We start from the raw sequence: 6,845 nt of genomic DNA, 5'->3' as shown, positions 1-6,845 counted from the left end.
GGCTTGGTGCTCACTTCTTCTGGCAGTGAGCCCCAAGCCTCAACAGGGCACTCTCCGAGCTCCCCGTGACCAGCTCTCCACGCTGCACAAACACAGTTCATTCCTCCGTTTCCTGTCCTTCTTGACTTAGGTGGGTTGTTGTCAGAGGTAAGCAAGTTAGAAACATCTAACCCCGTGGTCAGGACCCCGTGGGGGTGGAGGCTGCTGATCCCCATGATGTCCTGTCCACCAGCTGATCCTGTGCCAGCAGGAACAGGGAGTGTTCTACTGGGAGTGGTTCCTTGGGACCCCAGCAGACACAGCTCAGCGTATTTCTGGCTTGGTGTAAGTCAGGAACGTTTCTGCCCCAGCAGAGTGCAGTGCATGTGAACACTCTCTGGTTCTGAGGTCATGTCCTTCCTGCTCCCCCCTCAACTGATGTTCCTAATGTGCAGCATGTAGACATTTTTGTCTGGCTATAAGAGGTGGTAAGTGATGCTTGATGACCTTCATTAATGGCATTATTTCAATTCAACTGCATGAAGGACAGATGGGAGAGCAGTCCTATGCTGAGAAACACATGCCTCTGCTTTAAAGAAAATACTTTGATCTGGGTAGATGGCAGCTAAAATCAGGGCTGGGAAAAAGCTCTGGTCAAGCAGCTCAACAAAAGTCTCTGTTTTCTCGATGCTGTCACTGAAGGCAGGGCTGAGTTTAGGACAAGATGCTGTTTGTGGGACTGATCACTTACAGATTGGTGAAGGTGTATCTGCAGGGCTGTGGCTCCTGTGGCAGAGGGGCAGTGGAGGGCAGGGCAGGGCACTCTCTGCTCCATGTTCTGCTATGTAGCTCAGTTTTGGCTTGTCACACACTGTTACCTGAATCTTCATCGTCAACAGAATTCTGGCCTCAGACTGGCTTCTGTGCCAGAAGCACAGCATAGCACAGCTGTGGCTGACAGCACTGAAGCTTTGCAGGCTGATGAAGAAATTCTTTCTGGAAAAAGAAACTCTGCCTCACATTGTGGATACACCTCACCATTTCTTGCTGTGCTTGGTACTATATAGGGGGAGAGAAATAACCCATTCTGCACTTGTGTTTTTCCAAGAGAAAAAAAAATACATTAAGGAGAACAGAAACACAGGAGAGTCAGATGGTCTGAATGTTGACAACATATCATCTGTCACTGACGGTGCTCATGTGAGCTCTGGCAGCCGTTGCCTTGCCTATGGTTCAAGGGAAAATGAGTATATGCTTCCAGCTGATTGCATCACTGCCAAATATAGACCCACATGTCCTAGGCTGGCCATTATCTGACCTTGAAGACTGTGTTTCCCTGGCTTTCACTCACAGTTCTGATGTCCCTCCTGTGGCTCTTCATGTGTCCAGACACTTGCCCCCAGCTCATGCTGTGTACTGGAGACCCACACCCAGGCCCCCAGGAGATACCTTTGCTGACCTCATGTGTCATGCCCTGGGCTAGGAGTGTCTGGGGGAGCTGGGCCACTGTGTTACAGTGCTTCAGCCCCTGAGTGTGGTTTTGCTGTTTCTTTGGAGATGGAATGCCATGGTCTTTTTGGGATAGCCCATTGCTACCCAGTCACTTCATGCTGCAGTCTCCCAAGCCAGGTGGAAGTCAGAGCACAAGCACAGCCAGGAGTTCATAATCTGTTCTTGCACCTGAGAACTCTATGGCTTGTACTCATGAGAGGTGGAAACGAAGGCACACAAGGCTTGCCAGAATCACAATCTGCATGAATGCTCCACCAGAGAGGTTTCCTGCCTCTTCCTGCTCCTGTGCTGTGTGCCCATCGGGAATGTCTGACAGAGGCAGTATTTAAAGAGCTTTGCTCAGAGACCAGATCTGGGTTCCCTTCCTGGTGCTGGTGCTAGGTCACCCTTCCTTTCCACAGCACAGCCATCCTCCTCTAACATCCCTCCCAGGACCTCCAGACATGTATCACCTTTGTCCTGGGAACACTTCCTGTTCCCTCCTTATGGAGGAGATGGACAGCCACTTGATTGCAGTGCTGCTTGTTTCCCATCTTGCACACGTAGGCAGGGACTTCCCTCCTGCAGCAGCTGTCTGACAAACAGCTCTGCTGCTAGGAGAGGTGACATTGCCCCTGGCCTTGGTGACTTCTCAGCCTGTCCTAAAGAAGAACACCTCCTGCACCAGACCTCACAGGCTGCCCAAATGACACACAGGTGAAACACCTAAAAAACTGGCCACATAGCTCATCACTGGCTCAAGAGAGCAGCCACCTCAGCCTCTGAGTGACTGACATCCACCTTGTCCTTTTGGGCATACCCTGCATATATTTGTACAGCAAAAGCTTCAGAATGCAGAGAATTCAGAATTCCAGGACTGCACATTTTACAGTCCTGAATACTGGAAGTAGCAATAGTAGAGATTGTAAGATGATAGCATGTTTCTGGTTTTTGAGTAATTTTTTACATTAGGCAGAAGCTGCACATCAGGACCACTGAGGTTCTTGAGGGCTCATGGACTTGGAAGGACAGAAAAGTCTTCTGCACGTTGTTTGCATTTCTGTCATAATATGTTAATGCTCCTGCAACTCTGTGATCTCTTATGGCCTGAATTTTCTGATTTTCCTTGCAGAGAAAGTTAGCAGAAGGAATATGACCAAAACCCATGCTGAGACTCATCTAAGCTCACTTGTGGCAGAGCATGGGAAGAGAAAGATTATTTCCCACATCAGCACAACCAGCTCTGGGGTCACAGACTTCATAGTCTGAGTTGCCAAACCAAATATCCTGGTTTGCCCAGTTTCTGTGGAGGAAAAGTGTTAAATTTCCAGAAAACTGTTCTTTGAAGGGCTGAAACTGGGCAAAGGGCTTGATACAGAGTGTCTGTAAGAAAAACAGTTGTTATGGCATTAGCGTCTGTGTGGGGGCACTGTGTGCGTGTGTGATGCATGAGCCTTTGACTAAGAAATTATCCATGTACTCATCACAACTCCAGTTATCTGCTCTCAGAAACCTATAGATTGTATTGCCTCCATTTCTGCCTGGGAAGCACCCCTATAGAGGATATTTCTGTGTATAGAGAGGTAAACAGATTGCAGAAATCTGCTGTGTGTTGATTCTCTTCACGATAATTTGCACATTAACGTGGAAGCATTGCTCATGTACTACTGAAAGTAGGAATTTGCTTTTCAATTCAAGCTATATTGAAATGTATGAAAATGGGCAATTTATAATTTTGAATAATAAGCTGAAGCTTGCAGTATAGAGTCGTTCATGTGAGATAGTAGAAAATGACACTGGAAAGAATAACATCATATCTGGATAGATGCAGTGTTATTTTGTACAGAAATAGGCTTTTATAAAACAATAATGTTACATGGAGAGATGGGCTTCTGCCTGTGGTCTACAGGGAACATTGAGGGGAGGGTTTTGAGGAAGGCTGAGGGAAGGTAGAACTTGTCCTTTTTTGAAGTGTAGTTTCCACCCAAGAAAAGTTGGCTGAAGAGGTTGTTCTGGACAATGCATAAATCTGGTCTTTCTTCAAATGCTGCTATTGATTTCAGCTGTACGTGCTGATCTGACAAAATATTCCCCAAGTAAATGCAATCTGAGCCCTTTGAGAGAAGCTTCGTAGAGAAATCAAATCAAACAAAAATGGGAGCTTGGGCAGTTCATGCATTCCACAGTAATACTTTAGTCTTGGTGATATTTTTAATGGATCTGAATGGGATGCTGAGCTGGACAGTTAAACAAAGACCTACAGAAGATTTTTGAACATGGCCAGAGGCATGGCAGATACTTGAAGACTGCTCTCCCGCCTTCTGCAGCCTCCTGTGTTTCTCTTACATACAGCTAAGGTTATCTGGATTACTACTCATGCTGGGGTTTTTAGCCAACTCCAGGACTGACCTGAGGATCTTATCTGGGATATCTTTGCAAGCTGCCAGGTCTAGCTCACACAGCATGGGCAAGAGTTTCCTCCCCTTTTTCAGTAACCCTTTTCCAGGAAATCTTAGGAGGGTTCTTTTTGCATCCCGGAGGAGGGACACAATGCTGCTCAAAGCTGCCTTCTGCAAACCACCCATGTCCAGGCAGGACAGCAACGACACCTCTGAATGCAGTGTGACCTCTTCAGGTGACATTCCTTCACACCCACTTCCCTCAAAGCTGGTGTGGTCCAGGAGTGTCTGCACAAGCTTGTCACAAGCGGGTGGCTGCCAGGATCCTGCTGGGCTGAGTGCCTCTCTTGGGCATTAGGAATACCTCTGGCACTCTCCACATGTTGAACAGGGGGAGTGGGTAGCTTCAGCCAAGGTTTTTGGTTCTCTATAGCCCCATGCAGATTGGGAAGGGGCTGTGTCACAGTGAAAGAAGCTGGGGTTGGGGCCTTGGCTGAGACAATGGGTCTGCTGTGCAGCAGCGTGAAGACAACAGTCCCTGTCCCACAGCTCAGATGGTTTGCACCACTTCTTACTGCCTTGGTGTAAAGAGACCTGCAATGAAACCAAAGAGCAGAAACGGCCCTCTGCTAACTAGGACATAGCACTTTTAACTTTATCCTGCTATTTTCTCTAAACTGTGCACTTGGTTGAGCTCTCAGCTACACTGCTCTTGCCAGTGGGACTTGAGGGTTGGCCTCACGCCTTTGGGATAGGGCTCAAAATCTCTTGACGACTCCAGGACCAATATTGTTCTACCTAAGGGCTTGTTATAACCTCCTCCCATTTGAGAGGAGTACTTTTGAGAGCTCAGCTTTTCTGCTAAATAATAAGTTTTCCTCTTTTATTAGTCCATTATGAATGTTATTACAACTCAAGTGCTCTGTCCTATTTGGATAAAAACTACTTGGATAAATAGCCCTGAATTCCTCGATCTCAAATGATGCTTTTTCTGGGCACTGGTACATGACTTGCCCTAGTGTGTCCCATCTGCTGGAAGGTTGAGAGAATTGGGAGAATGTGGTCCCAGGGCCTGACTGAGTAGTGCTGGGAGATACCAGGAGACTTGTGGAGAGGGAAAAGAAGGAACTGAATACCTGAGGACAAGACCCAGAGAAGAGAAGAAAAATGTCTCTGTAAGGAAGACTCCAAGCAGGTCAATTTCAAAGGGGTTTTAAAAATCTGATTTTCAAATCCCCTGGTAGCAAGGAGAAATGGTGCCCAGCAGGTGTGAATATTCATGGTAACCTTAAAAACTTCATACTGTTGTAGAAAAACACAGTAACTTTTCCGCTGTGATATGAACAGCCTCATGTGTGTGTCTGTTGGATTGCATTTCCTCTGGTTTCCTCCTAGGAAGTGGGATTCACCTCTCTTCCCATCACTATGGACTCGTTTCTTTGCTAGCATGGAAATCTGTGTTTCCTGCATTGATGAGTAATTCCTGAAATCCCCCAACATTAGCTGCCATCTCTATTATTGTGGCTACAGGAAAGCTGTGTTGTGTTTCAAGGATATCAATGTAGCGGTGTGGCCACATCCTCTTCCAAGTCATGCAGGAAGGCAGCAATTACTCTCGTGGGTTTCAATCCACAGCACGGGAAAGCATAATTTTGCTAGAGCCACACTCAAACTCACCTCTAGCCCGTTTCCAAAATATCCTTCCTTCCTGGTGCTCCCGCCTGTTGGGTCCCCAGTACTGGCTTTTCACTCAAGCAGGAGGCAGGTGTGGAGCAGCAAGTGAAACCATTCTGGGAGATGCAGGACTTGCAACCTGTGTGCCCTAATTCCTGTTGGGAAGGACGCTCTGCTGGTGTGCCTTTCCTCTGGGATGCTCCATACATTGCCAGGCTTCAGGTCTCTTCCCATTGGATCAGGGTTTCCAAGTTTTTTTCTAATAAAGTTCATATTAGCTATGCTAAATGCAGGATTTGAAAATGGATGTTGGCAAATTGCTGCCACATCCTTGGTAAAGATGTAATTGTGCATACATTTCCTGCTTTACAGCAATTAGTAGGTGGGGAATGTGTCACCCAGGCACATCACTGAAGCCAGGACTGTCCACCTGGAAAAGCCCACCTGCCAAACCACTTTGCTCTAGTGCACTCTCTATTAAAATCAGCACATGAGTAAATCCTGTGGCCTTTAGTCCAGTGCTGTCATTTCTCAGTGGATTTTAGAGAGAGGATCCAGGCTGAAAGGGAAGGAATTGCTGGCATTCTGGCTTCTTAACCCTTCATTTCCAGGTTAGCAGTTCCCAAAGTTTCTCAGCAGTCACTAACAAAACATTGCCGCTTTTTAATTTTCTTCCTCACTCTCACACTTGAGTCTGTGAGCTCTCTGGAGGTCCTGGCTTCCCCTGCAGAAAGGGCAGAGGTTCCCCAGATGTCCCTGGGGACTTGGCACACCACAGGTGGCTCCTGCAGGAGCAGAGGAGGTAGTAATGCCTCAGACCACCCCCTGCTATGCTGTGGTTTGTGTCCTTGCGTCTTTTGCACTGCAAATTGCAACTCTTCTGTCAAATGATGGAAGTGCCAGGTAGGATGGATGGGTAGGGAACCAGGAGTGTGTGTGAGTGTATGTGTGAGCTCAGCCCTTCCCCAGTGGTGGCTGCTGTGCACTGATGTGCTGGGAACACAGATTAAAGACAACAGGGAAAGCTGGTAATGCCACAGCAGTTGTGCTCAGGAACCAGCTTTCCTAACTGTTCTGTAAAATTGATGTCATTTTTTAAATCTTGGCTATCTGCTCTGTCTCCAAGGAGGGGCAGGCATCAGCATCAGCAGAGATTGCATGATAATCGAGCCACGCTGACCTCAGAAAAAGAAAACTTTATTTAGTTAGTTTTTAGAAGTTCAATATTTATCATATTGAACTAACACTGTTATCAGAAGACATTTGTGCAACCTCCTGAAACTACCTGGCTATGTGTCATAC

This window comes from Prinia subflava, chromosome 5 (assembly GCF_021018805.1).
Source record: "Prinia subflava isolate CZ2003 ecotype Zambia chromosome 5, Cam_Psub_1.2, whole genome shotgun sequence".
Taxonomy (NCBI): domain Eukaryota; kingdom Metazoa; phylum Chordata; class Aves; order Passeriformes; family Cisticolidae; genus Prinia; species Prinia subflava.
This window is presented reverse-complemented; position numbering follows the sequence as displayed.